Genomic DNA, 19,578 nt, shown 5'->3' with positions numbered 1-19,578 from the left:
CATTCTCTGAAATGCTCCCTGTTCCACACGCAGGTCACCAGAGGCAGGCAGAGCTCCAGAGTCTCAATGCGTGAATGAGATGATGGTGCAAGGAAGAGTGATTCAGTTTTGTTAGGAACTGGGGAACCTTTTGGGGAAGGGGGAGTCTCTTCCGAAGGGATGGGCTCCACCTCAACCAGGGTGGAACCAGACTGCTAGCGCTAACCTTTAAAAAGGAGATAGAGCAACTTTTAAACTAGAACAAAGAGGAAAGCCGACAATCGCTCAGCAGCGCATGGTCGGAGAGAGGTATCTTCAAAGGATACTAATGATGCATTAGAATTAGGGCATCCCAACAGTGAGGTTCCAATAATAAGAAAAGTAGACCACGTGCCTGTAACTAAAAACTTACCTGAGCTAAAAAATTCTAACTTATCACTATCAATTAAAAAGCAGAATGTAAATACAAACAAAAAACAAACTTTGAAATGTTTGAATGCTAATGCCAGAAGCCTAAGATGTAAGATGGGAGAATTAGAATGTATAGCAGTGAATGAAGACAGCATTCATTGGCATCTCACAGACATGGTGGAAGGAGGACAACCAATGGGACAGTACTATTTCAGGGTACAAATTATATCGCAAAGACAGAGAGGAGCACCCGGGAGGTGTTGTGGCACTTTATGTCTGGGATGGCATAGAGTCTAGGGATGTGAATCGTGTCCTCGATCGTCTTAACGATCGATTTCGGCTGGGAGGGGGAGGGAATCGTATTGTTGCCGTTTGGGGGGGTAAAATATCGTGAAAAATCGTGAAAAATCGTTAAAAATCGAAAAATCGAAAAATCGAAAAACCGGCACATTAAAACCCCCTAAAACCCACCCCCGACCCTTTAAATTAAATCCCCCACCCTCCCGAACCCCCCCCAAATAACTTAAATAACCTGCGGGTCCAGCGGCGGTCCGGAACGGCAGCGGTCCGGAACGGGCTCCTGCTCCTGAATCTTGTCGTCTTCAGCCGGCGCCATTTTCCAAAATGGCGCCGAAAAATAGCGGCGGCCATAGACGAAAAAGATTGGACGGCAGGAGGTCCTTCCGGACCCCCGCTGGACTTTTGGCAAGTCTCGTGGGGGTCAGGAGGCCCCCCACAAGCTGGCCAAAAGTTCCTGGAGGTCCAGCGGGGGTCAGGGAGCGATTTCCCGCCGCGAATCGTTTCCGTACGGAAAATGGCGCCGGCAGGAGATCGACTGCAGGAGGTCATTCAGCGAGGCGCCGGAACCCTCGCTGAACGACCTCCTGCAGTCGATCTCCTGCCGGCGCCATTTTCCGTACGAAAACGATTCGCGGCAAGAAATCGCTCCCGGAACCCCGCTGGACTCCCAGGAAACTTTTGGCCAGCTTGGGGGGGCCTCCTGACCCCCACAAGACTTGCCAAAAGTCCAGCGGGGGTCCGGAACGACCTCCTGCGTCGAATCGTTTTTGTCTATGGCCGCCGCCATTTTGCAGCGGCCATTTTGAAAAATGGCGCCGGCTGAAGACAACACGATTCTATTGAGGGGACCGTTCTGGACCGCCGCCGTTCTGGACCACCGCCGGATCCCCAGGTAATTTAAAGCATTTGGGGGGGGGGTTCGGGAGGGTGGGGGATTTAATTTAAAGGGTCGGGGGTGGGTTTTAGGGGGTTTTAGTGTGCCGGTTTTCCTGCCCTCCCCCTTCCCCCGATTTACGATTTTTTAACGATAAATCGGGGGAATTGGTATTGTATCGTGGCCCTAATGATTTTTTGACGATTTAAAATATATCGGACAATATTTTAAATCGTCAAAAAACAATTCACATCCCTATTTGTTAATCCAAGTCATTCAGCCTTTCTTTCTCTATTACAGTCAATGCGGGAAGCAATGCAACCTATTTTGGGCTCTAAAATTGGAGTTTTCTATCCAAGTTTAATGAAATGTGCAGGCAGACATCAGCAGCTGAGGAAAGAACATTCTAAGACATTCATATACATGTATGGTAATTTGTCTGTGTATATCTTTGTGGTAATTCAATCTATTGTTTAAATGTGCTTTATGTAATACATTGACATGTAATGTGGTTTTGTACACATACTAATAATGATTTATACAGTCATATGTATAAAGATTTGACATATACATCTGACTGTTAAATAGCTGTTTGTATTGCATAATACATTTTTTTGCCCACGTTTTGAGCTTGTATCAGGTTGATTCCTAGAGTTATTTGTTAAAAAACAAATATTCTGTAATACATTGTACTATATTTGTTTTAAATTGAATAAAACAGACAGTGCTCACTTATTTTTACATGGATAACTTTTGAATAAATTTGATTTTTATTATCTTCACATTAGTGGATTTTTCCCTTTTTGGGGTTTCTCTGGTATATATAGTTATATTTAGGTATTCTCTTTAGTAATTGTTATCACAATTAACTTCCGCACTATATGAATTTATTCTCTGCATCAGGCAGATGTGCCTATTAGTCTGAATGACTAATTAATGCTGAGATCTCACTACAAGAAATAGGAGACAAAATTGAAAGTACATTCAGGAGGGTGGGGGGATTATAGTTAAATAATTTGAAGGGTTGGGGAGGCGATTTTTCGCCTGAAATAGAAACAAAAAATGTTTTTGGGTTCAGGGAATGGACCGAAATGGCCCACCCTGGACCCGAGAATGAAACACCAATGAAATAAAATGTGTGCACACTCCTAGGGCTTGTGGAGAAACATTCATTCTGATGAGAAACAGACATGCAGCCTACAGTGTGTCCCATTATCTTTCAGCAGTGACATTTGAAACAATCTACAATAGGGATAAAAGTACAGGGTAAAGAATCCAAACTTTGTGCACAGTACTGCTCCACATTCATTCTAAACACATGCTATAAACTGTTTTTCAACATAACTATTATCTTACTAAATTATTCCTCCATCACCTGTCCAAAAACTAAGACAGCTCCATATCACTAAACTTATAACATTTTGCTCTCTCTGTGGCTTTCTAGACAAACATCCTATATTTTATTCTGCAATTTATGCTATAACATTCAGGTTCCTTAACTAAATAACAGTAATAGGAAAAGAAAACAAGAAGACACTTATGAACATATTGTGTCTTGTGTAGCTTGATGTTACCCAGTTAGAGAGTCCATCAAGCTAGGTTGAGAGAACCTTGCCCAAATCTCATCTTGGAGTGAGTTTTCTCACTCCGAAGGCCAGCAAATCTTCACAAGAGACCACTGCTCTGTTCGTAGGTATCATGTAGCATGTCAAAGTGGCCCCTAACCCTCTACACTCTTACCTAATCCCCACCTCGAGTTACTAGGTGGGCCTACCATAGGGATACAAATACCTGCCTATGGGCCATGATATTATGGCCAGGTGCTCTCTCTCTCTCTCTCTCTCTCTCTCTCTCTCTCTCTCTCTCTCTCTCTCTCTCTCTCTCTCTCTCTCTCTCTCTCTCTAGCTGTCAATTCAGCTGAAATTGGACTTACAGGAGACATCACAAATGGCAATGAAATGTTACCGCACTATCACAGAGCCTAACGCATTTGAAAGAGGTGTTGTTAAAATCAGCGTTATGGCTGTGCAATAGCTCTTTGCAGGCAGGCTAACCCAGCCCACTCTCCACCCCTAACTCCTCCTATATTTGCATCACACCATACGATATGGTGCGATCGCATGCGGTAAACACGTTTTTGCATGCGTTAACGGGGCTTTTCGCATGCGACAGCCCGATGGCATGGAGGGAGAGATCGCCCGCTGGACCACCAGGGCTTTTAGTAATTCTTGGGGAGGGATCGGGATGGTGGGGGGCTTGTAAGAAAGTAAACTTGAAGGGTTGGGGTGTTTTTTGTTTTTTTTTAAATAAATGCACTAACCTGAAAAATGAATTTTTCCCGAAGTTCTGGGAAAATCTGTTTCGTGGTTCAGGTCCCCCCGAACCACTACGAATTAGGCTCCCAAACCCTAGACCAACACCAAAACACCTCAAGTTACTGGATGACCTTCTCTCTCTCTCTCAACACATTTTGATGAATCTAGGCCTGAGATTGAAAGGCATCCAATGCAGAATTATGAGAATCCAAGCCAAGGAAACTTCATCTGCTTTGGAAAATAATGCAGCACAGGCTTGGCCAATGTACACAATCATAGAGCCTCCATGGTGACAACAGCAAACTTAATGGGGGCCATAAATGCTGAAGAAATCTCAGAAGTTAATCCAGACTCAACAAGAGGATCTGAACCGGTGGCAAATGAGCATCAGGAGGGCTGATGGAAACCTCCTTCCCAGGCAGGGCAGATGCTCCTCCAACTAGCCTGTCAAAGGGGATCTCACCCTCCCCTGTGACTAAAACTGCCATGAATTCTGTCATCAGATGCTGCCTGGAGTAAAAAGAAGGGCTCTGAAGGGAAAGCCCAAACTTTCCCTTTGCATTTTGGAGACATAGCAGGAAGAAATAGTAAGAATTAAAACCAGGCAGCACATTCGTGGCCTACATGCATACTTTAAAAAATGAAAACATGTGTGCATGAGTCCGATCCCTGTCCAGACTCCACATCCTAGAATACGTCTCCCTATGTGCATAAAAGTATGTGGATAGAGTATGTAATTTCACACATCTATTGGCTGTACAATTTTTTAAAGGGCCATTTTTCTGGCTAAAGTGCTACAAAATTCCCTTTGAAAATGTCCCTCGAATGATTAGAAAGGCCATTACAATTCTATTTCTTATCTAGAATAAACCGTAATAATTCAATTCATTGGCTGGCTTTTTTTTTTTTTTTTTAAACTCTGGATGGTATCTGGTGATATTTGTGTTTTCCCTAATTTCAACTGTTGTAAATATGGGATGTTTAGGAGCTGTCTGGAATATTAAAAAAGATATATATCATGATCTGAGAATAGATAGGAGGTGAAAGAACCATTATGGACACTTGATTCCACCCACACTTACCCACAAATTCCTTTTCACCCCCACATTTACACTTCTTATTCACCTTTCAGAGCCTTCAGATGTGAAGAGATTTATTCCTGCTTGAGGGGTGGGAAGGTCAGACTAGGGGGAACGGGGAAGGCAGGGTGGCTCGGCATACAAGGTGCACAATTGTGCACCCCCTTGCACGCGCTGACCCCTGATTTTATAACATGCGCGCGCATGTTATAAAGTTGGGCATACATGTGTGTGCGCCGGGTGGTGTGCACACATGTACTCCCACGCGCACCTTTTAAAATCTACTCCATTATCTCTATTATCCTAAATTATTCATCTTTTTACTTGTCTTCACACACCCTCTCAAATACGAGCATACATAGTGTCATTTCCTCAAACCTCGTACAATAATAAGTGCACTTTACATATTTTGTATATGCAAGTAATGACAGTAATTTTCAAATAGGTGCATGGCCAAATACACAGCAATTTTATATCCTGTGCGCACTTACGCAGGCATGTTATAAAATAGAGCTGGTACGCATATGTGTGCTCCTAATTTTAAGCTTGTGCATGCTCAGCTGTATAAATTGGCTTTGGGACACATAAGTGAAGGAGTTTTATAACAGATGCACGTCCAGGCCATGACCAGTTTCTACAGTTTGTCCACCAGTTTGCCCAGTCTAGAGCTAGATCCTCCAAGCCTCCCTGGTTCTTTACCTTGCATTTCCCCCAGTTAACCCAGAACCCTCAAACACTTCATAGATGCCTGCAAATTGTTTTATAAAGACTTACACCTTTTCAATAGCAGAAGTAAATTTGTGCTCAGATATACTTGGGTATGCGCTCAGGCACATGGCTACTTGTACGCAAATCTCTTGGCCCTGCCCAAGAACATCCATGCCCCATCCGTGCCCCATCCACATTCTATCCCTTTTTTTCCCAATGCAAGATATATGCGCATCAATACTTGTGCGTGCATGTGGGTGGCTTATAAAATTAGGTGGACATGTGTATGTGCTAGATGTGTGCACATCTCCCAATTTTGGCATGCAACTGGCTTTTAAAATTCACCTTAAAGCTTCCAACACCTGATAATCTCTCATCTGCTCAAGGAAAAAGCATTGTACCACATCTTTCACAGTAGCATAGCAAATAATGTCAGATAAAGACCAGTATGGCCCATCCAGATTGCCAAGTGGAGAGTTGTCCAGTTTAGGTGGAAGCTCATATAAATTCCCATATTTATTCCCAAACCATTTCTCCTCTCTCTTCTCCTCCATGCCTTTTATCCAATGCCTCAACCATTTTGATACTACTGCCCTTCTTATCTGAGTCTAGCATACCCCAAATCTGCCAAAGTGATAGACTCCACCACCTCCACTTAAAGGCTATTTCAAGTCTTGCTGTTTTCAACTTTGGTTCTTACTAAATGAATACTTAAGCCAACATCTAAGTCCCCTTCTATGTCTTATTACCAAAATTTGTCATAATCCCCACAGCCACCAAGAACGATGAAGCTGGTGTAAAATATCTGACTTCCTCATGCTTATTAAAGTTTGGGTCACCTTGGCCTTCTTAGATGCTCAATGTTTCTGTATTACTGATGTTTAGGGTTGCAACTATTGTGCTAGGCAGGTTACCCCAGTGCTTTCTTGGTGGTCCAATGCAATCAAACACTACTGTTTAGGGCTGTGTAGGACTGGATGGAATAACCATAAACAGAGATTACTAGCATACAGCTCTCTTATATGATAGTATAGAACTCAGTCACATTCAGTACTTAAGCATTACATCACACTCTTATATACAGCCGTAGCTTTAAGGCACACAGTTATGAGCTATTTATATCATATTATCTCCTCACCCTGAATGCACACTTCTACTTACAGCTCATCACTTAAATCTCATCTGCCATACATAGCTCTACCCAATGTAGCTCATTTATGAGATAAACATAGACACTAGAAATAAAGAAAATGTAACTAGAATATTTTTACAAAGCTAAAGAAAAATGTAAACATTTAAATGAGGCTGTTTTGCTGCTGACTCCAGGGAAGTGTTATGTGGCAGGTTGTGATGGGGCTCTGACTTCTGATTTCTTTTTAATCTGCATTCATGGGGGTGAGGAGCCCCTTTTCTTCTGGTTGGTTGCTGCTCTTCTTCCACAAACAGAAACAGGAGTCATTTGTTGTATGGCTGAAAAAGAAAGGACACATCCTAATCCAAAAAGTACTTAATGCCATCCTGAAACCCCTTCTGACAATACAGACAGTCATTTTTACCTTGACACCTACAGAGAAAAGAAAGCTGATGGACTGTGAGAGTGGTACTGGATAGAAATAGTAACTAAGAAAGGAAGAAGCATACAGTACAATTCATTGCTGTAGTACAAAGCTGATGTGACCAGGGCTATGTATTTTTCAAAATCTAACATTGTCAGTTTTTTGCTCTAATGTACTCTAGCTCCTGTAATTTTGCTCGGGGAGTGTTAAACACTAGAGATGTGCTTCGTTTTTTTCTGCCGGGTCGTTTTTTGACTCGGATACCTCGTGGTAAATTTCGGGTTTTCTCGTTTCGTTTTTTTGAAAAACGAAATGAGGAAACCCGAAACCGGGTCAAAAAACGAAACGGCAAAGGAAGCTTAAAGAAAACCCACCCCAAGCATTTAAAATCAGTTTTCTACATAAATACAAATTTTACAAACTACCCCCCCATCCCGATCCCTCCCCAAGACTTACTAAGTACATCCCTGGTGATCCAGCGGGGTCCCGGGTTCCATTTGCCCTCCGTGCCTGTGCTACTGCAAGCCGTGTTCTTTAAAATGGTGCCGAATAGCCTCTGAACTACCATGTCACAGGGGCTACTGGCGCCATTGGTCAGCCCCTGTCACATGGCCATCGGCGCCATCTTGTGCTCCTGTCATGTGACTGGAGCTGACCAATGGCGCCGAAAGCCTCTGTGACATAGTATGGGCAAAGGCTATCGGCGCCATTTTGATTACTGGCAGCCGACAACGAAATCGCTTTTGGACCCCCGCTGGACCCCCAGGGATTATTGGCAAGCCTTGGGGGGTCAGGAGGGGGCTCGGAGCACGGGCACGGAGGGCACGGAGGGCAAATGGAACCCGGGACCCCGCTGGATCACCAGGGATGTACTTAGTAAGTCTTGGGGAGGGATCGGGATCAGGGGGGGGGGGGGTGTTGTATTATAGTTTATTTAAATGTTTGGGGTGGGTTTTAATTTTAAAAAAAAAAGTGTCCCTCTCCCCATGCAAACCCGAAAAACAAAATTTCCCCGAAAGTCGGGGAAAATTCTTTTCGGGTTTCGGGGCCTCCAAAACCACAACGAGTTAGGAAATTTCGTTGAATTTCCTAACTCGGGCGAAAAACGAACCACATCTCTATTAAACTTTCAAAAGGGAAACTTTGATAAAATGAGAAAAATTGTTAGAAAAAAACTGAAAGGAGCAGCTACAAAAGTAAAAAATGTCCAAGAGGCGTGGTCATTGTTAAAAATTACCATTCTAGAAGCACAGTCCAGATGTATTCCACACATTAAGAAAGATGGAAAGAAGGCAAAACGATTACCGGCATGGTTAAAAGGGGAGGTGAAAGAAGCTATTTTAGCCAAAAGATCTTCATTCAAAAATTGGAAGAAGGATCCAACAGAAGAAAATAGGATAAAGCATAAACATTGGCAAGTTAAATGTAAGAAATTGATAAGACAGGCTAAGAGAGAATTTGAAAAGAAGTTGGCTGTAGAGGCAAAAACTCACAGTAAAAACTTTTTAAAATATATCCGAAGCAGAAAGCCTGTGAGGGAGTCAGTTGGACCGTTAGATGATCGAGGGGTTAAAGGGGCACTTAGAGAAGATAAGGCCATCACGGAAAGATTAAATGATTTCTTTGCTTCGGTGTTTACTGAAGACGATGTTGGGGAGGTACCCGTAATGGAGAAGGTTTTCATGGGTAATGATTCAGATGGACTGAATCAAATCACGGTGAACCTAGAAGATGTGGTAGGCCTGATTGACAAACTGAAGAGTAGTAAATCACCTGGACCGGATGGTATACACCCCAGAGTTCTGAAGGAACTAAAAAATGAAATTTCAGACCTATTAGTAAAAATTTGTAACTTATCATTAAAATCATCCATTGTACCTGAAGACTGGAGGATAGCAAATGTAACCCCAATATTTAAAAAGGGCTCCAGGGGCGATCCGGGAAACTACAGACCGGTTAGCCTGACTTCAGTGCCAGGAAAAATAGTGGAAAGTGTTCTAAACATCAAAATCACAGAACATATAGAAAGACATGGTTTAATGGAACAAAGTCAGCATGGCTTTACCCAGGGCAAGTCTTGCCTCACAAATCTGCTTCACTTTTTTGAAGAGGTTAATAAACATGTGGATAAAGGTGAACCGGTAGATATAGTATACTTGGATTTTCAGAAGGCGTTTGACAAAGTTCCTCATGAGAGGCTTCTAGGAAAAGTAAAAAGTCATGGGATAGGTGGTGATGTCCTTTCGTGGATTGCAAACTGGCTAAAAGACAGGAAACAGAGATTAAATGGGCAATTTTCTCAGTGGAAGGGAGTGGACAGTGGAGTGCCTCAGGGATCTGTATTGGGACCCTTACTGTTCAATATATTTATAAATGATCTGGAAAGAAATACGACGAGTGAGATAATCAAATTTGCAGATGACACAAAATTGTTCAGAGTAGTTAAATCACAAGCAGATTGTGATAAATTGCAGGAAGACCTTGTGAGACTGGAAAATTGGGCATCCAAATGGCAGATGAAATTTAATGTGGATAAGTGCAAGGTGATGCATATAGGGAAACATAACCCATGCTATAATTACACGATGTTGGGTTCCATATTAGGTGCTACAACCCAAGAAAGAGATCTAGGTGTCATAGTGGATAACACATTGAAATTGTCGGTTCAGTGTGCTGCGGCAGTCAAAAAAGCAAACAGAATGTTGGGAATTATTAGAAAAGGAATGATGAATAAAACGGAAAATGTCATAATGCCTCTGTATCGCTCCATGGTGAGACCGCACCTTGAATACTGTGTACAATTCTGATCGCCGCATCTCAAAAAAGATATAATTGCGATGGAGAAGGTACAGAGAAGGGCTACCAAAATGATAAGGGGAATGGAACAACTCCCCTATGAGGAAAGACTAAAGAGGTTAGGACTTTTCAGCTTGGAGAAGAGACGACTGAGGGGGGATATGATAGAGGTGTTTAAAATCATGAGAGGTCTAGAACGGGTAGATGTGAATCGGTTATTTACTCTTTCGGATAATAGAAAGACTAGGGGACACTCCATGAAGTTAGCATGGGGCACATTTAAAACTAATCGGAGAAAGTTCTTTTTTACTCAACGCACAATTAAACTCTGGAATTTGTTGCCAGAGAATGTGGTTCGTGCAGTTAGTATAGCTGTGTTTAAAAAAGGATTGGATAAGTTCTTGGAGGAGAAGTCCATTACCTGCTATTAAGTTCACTTAGAGAATAGCCACTGCCATTAGCAATGGTTACATGGAATAGACTTAGTTTTTGGGTACTTGCCAGGTTCTTATGGCCTGGATTGGCCACTGTTGGAAACAGGATGCTGGGCTTGATGGACCCCTGGTCTGACTCAGTATGGCATTTTCTTATGTTCTTAAACACACTGGGGCAGATTTTATAAATCTGCGCACACACGTACTTTTGTTCGCACACCAAGCATGGACAAGAGTACCCGGGATTTTAATAGATACGCGCGTAGCCGTGTGTATCCATTAAAATCCAGGGTCGGCGTGCACAGGCTGCCCAAAATTGGCAGCCTGTGCGCGCCGAGCCGTGCAGCCTGCCTCCGTTCCCTCTGAGGCCGCTCCGAAATCGGAGCGGCCTCGGAGGGAACTTTCCTTCCACCCCCCCGCATCTTCCCTTCCCTTCCCCTACCTAACCCATCCACCCGGCCCTATCTAAACCCCCCCCCTACCTTTGTCGGCAAAGTTACGCTTGCTGGAAGCAGGCGTAACTTTGCGCATGCCGGGCCGGCTGCCGCGCTCCATGTTCCGGTCCGGGGGCTAGTCCGGAGGCCACGGCCATGCCCCCGGAACGCCCCCGGGCCGAAACCACGCCCACGGCACCGCCCCCGAAACGCCGCGTCACTCCCGGCACGCCCCCGACACGCCTCCCCGACACGCCCCTCCATGCAAGCCCCGGGACTTACGCGCGTCCCGGGGCTTGCGTGCGCCACCGAGCCTAATCAAAATAGGCTTGGCGCACGCAGGGGGGGTTTGGGGTAGGTTTTCGGGGGGGTACGCGTCGCGTACCCCTCTGAAAATCTACCCCACTGTATCCTTCTCCTATTTTCCCGAAGTCTATAATCTATACTTGGGTTCTGAATGTGCATTCTAGAGTTTCTTTTCAGATTCACTGAGACCCAAGTGGTAATATATAAGAGGTAGCAAAATAATTCTACACTTTCTCCCACCTCATCAGTGTTCTTCTGATACGTTATTCCTGCCTTTTTCTTTAACACCCCCAAATCTCCTCATTGTTGCCCTTCTTTATCTCTCTCATATGGGCTGATACACTACAGTGCGCTCCGGGTTTGAACATGCGTTTTCGACACCCTAGCTTTACCCCTTATACAGTAAGGGGTAATAGCGCGTTGAAAACACGCGTCCAACCCCCCCCCCAAAAAAAAAAAAAACTAATAGCGCCCGCAACATGCAAATGCGATACAGAAAGTAAAATGTGCAGCCAAACTGCACATTTTATTTTCAGAAATTAATGCCAGCCAAAGGCCAGCACCGGGGAAGTGTACAGAAAAGCAGAAAAAACTGCTTTTCTGTACACCCTCCGACTTAATATCATGGCGATATTAAGTCGGAGGCCCCAAAATTTAAAAAAAATTAAAAAAAAAAACAATTTAAATTGGCCGGCAGCCTGCAGGTCGGAAGACAGATGCTCAATTTAGCCGGCGTCTGTTTTCCGAACCCATAGCTGTCAGCGGGCTCGAGATCCGACGTCGGAAAAATTGAGCATCAGCTGTCAAACCCGCTGACAGGCGCCGCTCCTGTCAAAAAGGAGGCGCTAGGGATGCGCTAGTGTCCCTAGTGCCTCTTTTTACCACGGGCCCTAATTTGCATGTTCTTCCCCCCTGAATCGCGTGCACAGGAGAATGGCCTGTGCGCGTGCCAGGAGAGCGGGCGCTTGCCCGCTCTCCCGTGACTTTTACTGAATCGGCCTGATACTGAACAACCATGGATCAGGCTGTGGGTGATGGTATAATCACAATCTCAGCTATATCTCAATTCTTCCCTCTCTCTCTCCCGAGTATACTTCCAAAATTAGGTGAGGAGGCAGGGCCACGTTGCCACAGGGACAGTGAGCAAGCAGAAGTTCACTGTCGTCCAGTGCATATTTAAGGAGCCAAACAGTTGTGTTAGCAGTGCTGGAAGCCTGGCATGTGTGATACAATGTAACTTTGGGATACAACTTTGGAATCCTCTTGGTCATCATGGCTGTCCTAGTTTAATTCAGTGTCCAATCTCCCAACCTGACTACTGGCACCAGAAGGAGTATATAAATCAATATTAAAGTGTCAGGCACTTAATATTAATTTATTCACTCCTTCACTTATTGCGGATTGGTCCCTTTACTGTCAGATGTCAGTGAAAGGACCAATCTCCTTTCAGAAGGCTGTCCTGAAAGGGGATTGGTCCTTTCCACTGACAAATGTCAGTGAAAAGGACCAATGGGCAATAAGTGAAGGAGTGAATACATTAATATTAAGTGCCCAACACTTTAATATTGATTTATATACTCCTTCTGGTGCTGGTAGCCATGTTCGGAGAATGGATGCTGAATTAAACTAGGACTGCCATGATGACCAAGAGGATTCCAAAGTTGTATCCCAAGGTTACATTGTAACAGCTTCACTAGCAACCAGTGATGTGGTCAGCATAGCATCATCAAGACTAGTGAAAGCACAGGTATGAAGCAGATTAATACATACTATTAATAAAAGGAAAAAGTTATGGAAAATTCCCTAAGAACCTGCATGGCTACTCTAGGACTTAGAAGTTCTGCCTGCTACTTAATAAGAGAATGCCATCCAGCTTTTTCATAAAAAGTCCTGAAGACATCACGGGACATGGAATGGAGAAGCCAGGAAAGGCAGTGACCATTTAGAATTAGAGAGATAACTGAGCTGCATTGTCAAAGAGAAGAAGTGCTGCACAATGCTTCTCTCCTAATGTATAAAAGTTGCTCAGAAAATAGTAAAAACCGGCAGGAACAATAGTAAACACTCTAGAATGAGTGAGGGTATGAATGAGAGTATGTAATTATTACTCATAATCTATCAGAAAGGCAAGGCTTAGGCTTAGATACATTTAATTGTAGAAACAGCTGACCCACGGTTAAGGACTGTCAACTTTGTTAGTTAAAGTGAATGATTGGAAAAGATTAACTAAATACTGTTTAAGAGAGTGAGAATCTTCTGAAAAATCACGAAACTCCCTGAGGCTTCCTAATTAGGAAAAAGCACAAAGCTGAAGTTCAAACTCTGAGTCTTGTGTATATAAGTCTGGAATTTCTTACCAATTAGTAAATGAAGATTTTCCTGGAACAAAGCTTAGAGAGAAAAGGTTGCTAATTGTGCTTGATCATTATCTTAGGGATTCTAAGTGAACAGAGATTGTCTCAGAATTAAGAAAGAATTGGTGTGTGAAGGTTAAATCAAAGAGAGAAAGTAGTCTCAGAAAATAGAAATTTTGAAATTAAAAAACTATACATAAAACCTTACTGATGCTAAGTATATTAATCACCCCTGTTATTCCTGACCAGTTTACTAAGGGAATATATAATTATTCTTTAGCTATATTAGTTCAATAAGTCTCTGTGGTCACTACACTTCAGGGTACATAATAGTTACTGGAAGACCTATTGATGTCAGGGAGTCAGTCTTCCTTATTGATTTTGTAAAGATAGGTAGTACGTATAAAGTTATGAGTGTCAAGAGGAACTAACATACCCCGGCAACAGACTGAAAGAACACCAAGCAAGCCAGAAAGAAAAAGAAAAGTTAAGTGTACACTACAGACACCACCAAAACACACAGGCCTACTTAATAGAGAATAGAGAGTACAGTGCAAAAACAAAGAAAAAGAGGAAACGTGAATAGAAAACAAACACAAAGAGAGACAAAAAATAGAAAAGAAAAGTGCTTACCTAAGACCACTTCTACAGGAAGAATAATTATTCACTGGTGACATATTCACTGGTAACTGGTAACCTAGGGGGATATACATAAGGCAGATCCTCCTGGTCTGGCTACCAGAAGTCACTTTCCCTGTCTTAAAATATACTTCGTAAGGAGCCATCCATACCCCTCAGTCCCTCTCACCATTTTAAGATGAGGAAGCAGTGAAGGAGTAAGGATGTTTCAGTTTTACACTCTGGTGAGGCCTCCTAGCTTCACTCAAAAGGATGGTGATACCTCACCATGCACTCCCTGAAGAGAGTCCTTTGCCTCATTACAGAGAGATAGATTTTAAGCCTGATACCCTTTTGGGGCGAAAGGGCTCTCACCAGGGGACCAAAGACCTGTGAGACCACTCTAAACTAGGGATGTGAATCGTTTTTCAACGATTAAAATTATCGTCCGATATTTTTAATATCGTCTTAAATCGTTATAGAACACAATACAATAGAAATTCTAACGATTTATCGTTAAAAATCGTTAAATCGTGTTAGTGCGCACTAACAGAAAATGATACAAATTGACACTTTCCAGGTCAGTGAAGGTCAGTTAGGAATGAATATGTATTCCTATTGGCTGGCTGTGCTCTTATCTATTGATGTTACCAAGGTTCCCACTGAGGTAATGGTTGGGGGGATGTGAAATGGAAACAGTTGGAAGCTTGACAAAAAAGTAATGTGATGATCATCACTCATGTGACTAGAACTTGTTTGTTTATTATTTTTGTTAGCAGGCACGTGAAATGCCTAGGTAGGCAGGCAGTGCACCACTCCAGCACTCACATCATTGCTTCCTGTGCATTGCATTATGTGCACACATTGACTCCAGCTTGGGGACAAGGCAGGTCTACTTTACTGCACACATTGACTCCAGCTTGGGGAAAATGGCAGGTCTCCTTTACTGCACACATTGATTCCAGCTTGGGGATAAGGCAGGTCTCCTTTACTGCACACATTGACTCCAGCTTGTGGAAAAGGCAGGTCTCCTTTACAGCACACTGACTCCAGCTTGGGGACAAGGCAGGTCTCCTTTACTGCACCCATTGACTCCAGCTTGGGTACAAGGCAGGTCTCCTTTCCTGCACACAATGACTCCAGCTTGGAGAAAAGGCAGGTCTCCTTTACAGCACATTGACTACAGCTTGGGGAAAAGGCAGGTCTCCTTTACTGCACACATTGATTCCAGCTTGGGGATAAGGCAGGTCTCCTTTACTGCACACATTGACTCCAGCTTGGGGAAAAGGCAGGTCTCCTTTACAGCACATTGACTCCAGCTTGGGGAAAAGGCAGGTCTCCTTTACTGCACACATTGATTCCAGCTTGGGGACAAGGCAGGTCTCCTTTACTGCACACATTGACTCCAGCTTGTGGACAAGGCAGATCTCCTTTACTGCACACATTGACTCCAGCTTGTGGACAAGGCAGATCTCCTTTACTGCACACATTGATTCCAGCTTGGGGATAAGGCAGGTCTCCTTTACAGCACACTGACTCCAGCTTGGGGACAAGGCAGGTCTCCTTTACTGCACCCATTGACTCCAGCTTGGGTACAAGTCAGGTCTCCTTTCCTGCACACATTGACTCCAGCTTGGGGAAAAGGCAGGTCTCCTTTACTGCACACATTGATTCCAGCTTGGGGATAAGGCAGGTCTCCTTTTCTGCACACATTGACTCCAGCTTGTGGACAAGGCAGATCTCCTTTACTGCACACACTGACTCCAGCTGGGGAAAAGGCAGGTCTCCTTTCCTGCACACATTGACTCCAGCTTGTGGAAAAGGCAGGTCTCCTTTACTGCACACACTGACTCCAGCTGGGGAAAAGGCAGGTCTCCTTTCCTGCACACATTGACTCCAGCTTGTGGAAAAGGCAGGTCTCCTTTACTGCACACATTGACTCCAGCTTGTGCCAGGGTTAGGGCACTGTGTGCAGGAAGATCATAACACCCCTGGTATCAGGGTTAGGGCACAAGTTCTAGTCACATTGACTGATCACATTACTTTTTTTGTCAAGCTACCAACTGTTTCCATTTCCCGTCCCCCATATACTGTCAGTGGGAACCTTGGTAACATGAATAAATAAGAGGGCAGCCAATAGGAATACATATTCATTCCTAAACTGACCTTAACTGACCTGAAAAGTGTCAAATTGTATCATTTTCTGTTAGTTTTTTCTGATTAGTGCGCACTAACTCCCGTTAGTGCGCACTAAACGGAAAAAACGATTTTTAACGATTTTTAAACTAAAAAATCGTGCCAAACACGATTTTCTTCTCCTGCCAGACGATTTCGATCGTTAAGACGATAGGGCACACGATTCACATCCCTACTCTAAACCCTAGGTAGACAAGCAGCACCAGTGATGGATCCTGCTGCGAGAGACAGTGAGGGCAGAAGATGAATCCAGTTTAACCTTTAAAGTATTTTTTGTACTTTAGCAAAGTGGGGAAGCTTTTTGGATCCCCCTTCCCCTCTGGGATTTCAGAGCTGAGAACTTGCCTGATCCCACTGAATTTTCCCCAAGAGAAGTCTTCCAGGAACATCAGCGAATAAAGGATGGCAGAATTACTAAGAAAGGAAGAACAAGCATAGAAGACCCTAACCGGATCTTCTCACACATACACCAAGGGACCAGGAGGATTTTTGCAGTAAAATTGGGAACCCATCCACTAGGATTCCCTCACAGCTGCTGGGTACACTGTGCGCATTAAAAACCACCATGGGGCTACCCAAATGTCTAGAAAAAGGATACCAGCTTACCTAGAACCACACATGTACCAACATTCAGATGTAACTTCAATGTTACAGATGGATGAACTTTGATTTATGAGTGTTAATCAATAAGCTTTTATGTAACGCCCAGACTTGACCCTTTTTTGAGTTATTACAGTCTCTCTCCTCTTGGGAAGCACCAATACAGTATCCACACACTGGCCACCTTTTAACAACATCTGAGCCATAAGCGAGAGCTTCCCCCCCCCAAAGAAAGATATCCCCCCCCCCCAGGGATTGAGAGTCAAGCATGGAATGTGTATGCCAAGCCAGAGTAGCTCCTGAAGACATTAATTATGTATCCTAAGGAGCCACAATCCTTAAAAAAGGGGTTAAATAAATACAGAATCACAAAGAATCAATTCTTATGGTTACATGACAGGGACAAAAGTATCAAGTGACACAAAAATTACAGCAAATAAACTGATACTTATCCGATTGTACTGTGCAACTTGACAGAATGTAGAATTCGGAGGTCCTTATATTGTTATGTATACTTGAACTAGGGTCTAGGAATAAGAGTACAGAGAAAGTTCAGTTTTAAAAAGTTTTGTGTAGTCTATATAACTTAACACTGTGTTTGAACAACAAAAGTATTGTTTGCTAGCAAAACTGTTTTGGTTTTAAATAAAATCTGTTAAATTGAAAAGGAAACTCATTGCTTAGTTTTATCCTTGCCTCCGCTCTTAACCCTGAGACACTTTCCTGGGTGGGTTGCAAACCCTTATTCCTTTGGGAGACCTGGTCTGGAGGAAGGCTTTGGGACTGCACAACCTGTGCAACTTTCCGAAGATCCTAACCATCCACTCAGCGACTACATTTCTGTAATAGCAGCCAAAATAGTGGGAAAGGATTTTTGCAACAGGATGAAGCAGTTCACACAAAGAATTACAGGTGTGCATCATCATATGAAAACCTGTTTAGCTCCCTGCAAATATGGTTTTCTCCTTCACCATCTGTTGGGGTGGGAACTTTCTTCTGAGCAAAGAATATTACCACTCTGCTTCTGCCCTGGCAGTAACCATCTCCTGAAGAGGACCCTGCAGGGGAAAATGTCTAGGATGAGAAATCGCAAGCCTCGGACAATTTGCTTGAAAAACCTTTTCTTAAAATAAGTCATTTTGATTCTCAAATTTCATGCCTTCAAGCCTCAACTTCTGGTGCTGATTAAAGACATTGAGGCCAATTTTCAAACCATTTTGGATCCTAACTTTGACAATTAGGCTACTAAATTGACCCTTTCATAATTTAGAGACCTAAAATGTAGCCAGCTATGGGGGCAGATTCATGGCAGGGAAAAAGGAGCATAGCCCTTAAATTCAGCACTAACCTAGCAGGGCATTTGCTAAGCTGTGTTAGGTGTTTACTGCACAGTAAGTGGCCTAATGCAATGATACTGTACAGTATTTCAAATACTGCTGTAGGAATAAAAAAAAAACCCAAGTTTACTACTGTACATGCAGCAAAAATGGATTCTCAGACTCCACGCAAGATGTGGCCTGTATTTCAGAGAGAAACAGAAATGCTGAATTTCTAACTAGTGGCAGTCGTGATGGAAGTATATAATTGCAAAGCAGACACTATTTATATGGCCCACTGATAACAGGAGTCTTGTCTTAGCAAACACAGCAGCGAGCACAAGCAACACTGTGCTTACATGCTGAGTCCTTCAAAATGGGGGATCAGAAAGACAATCCAGGCCAGATGGGTATGTGAAAAACAGATCCAAACCTGTCAGCATGGCTTTAGTTCTACCTGGAGATGGATCCTCTGATCACAGAGGGGCTTTGTCAGCCCTGTCACAAAATCTGGTCCGCAACTCTGTCACGTGCCTGCGTGATGGTCAAGCTGGGGGAGGTCAAGAAGTCTTCAGGAAGAAGGACCCAATCAGAATTGGACTCATGTCACTAAATTAGTTTGCATTAAGCCTCTGAATATGCATACATTGGCTTTTAAAATCCCTGGGGAGGGAAAGGGGCTCAGGGCAGCAGCTCACCGGATTCCACTCACCAGTGAGAAGATGTTGCCCGGCAACAATGCTGACCGACCAGATCCAATGTCCTGAAGTGTTGAATAAAAGAGCTCTCTCCAGCCCGGCTATTATATCCTGAGTCACACGTGACATGGTCTTCCCAAGGAGCTAGGCAAGCCCACCCCCCTCATTCAAGGGGTGAGACCTATAGCTGCTTCAGAGGCTACGTCCAATATTGTCACTTCCCTCCTGGCTCAGAGACCAGGGACCTTCAAAGTGTTGAGAACGGGTTAATTCCTGGCTTAATGTCTATGGGCTACAAGTTGGGATTGTTTTAAAGTATGAGCAAGTTGTAGCCAAGGTGATGTGTTATATTTCTTCTTATTTATTCACATCTGCTAAGCTAATTATCAGAAGTGTATTCTATGCTAATGATGTATTTATTGTAAGTTTCTTGCCTAGCAAAAGATATTATTTTGTTCTAAGTGGTAAATCTGAAATGTCTGGAAATAAATCCATCTGATTCTGAGACAAACAGATGTCCTTTCCTGGGACATTCACATCGCATGTGAAGCTAAGGGGTGTACTTAGGTAGTGCTGCCCACCCAGAAACAAGGAGAAACTGGGG

Source organism: Rhinatrema bivittatum, chromosome 2, assembly GCF_901001135.1.
Source record: "Rhinatrema bivittatum chromosome 2, aRhiBiv1.1, whole genome shotgun sequence".
NCBI lineage: Eukaryota > Metazoa > Chordata > Amphibia > Gymnophiona > Rhinatrematidae > Rhinatrema > Rhinatrema bivittatum.
Note: the sequence above shows the minus strand (reverse complement) of the source record.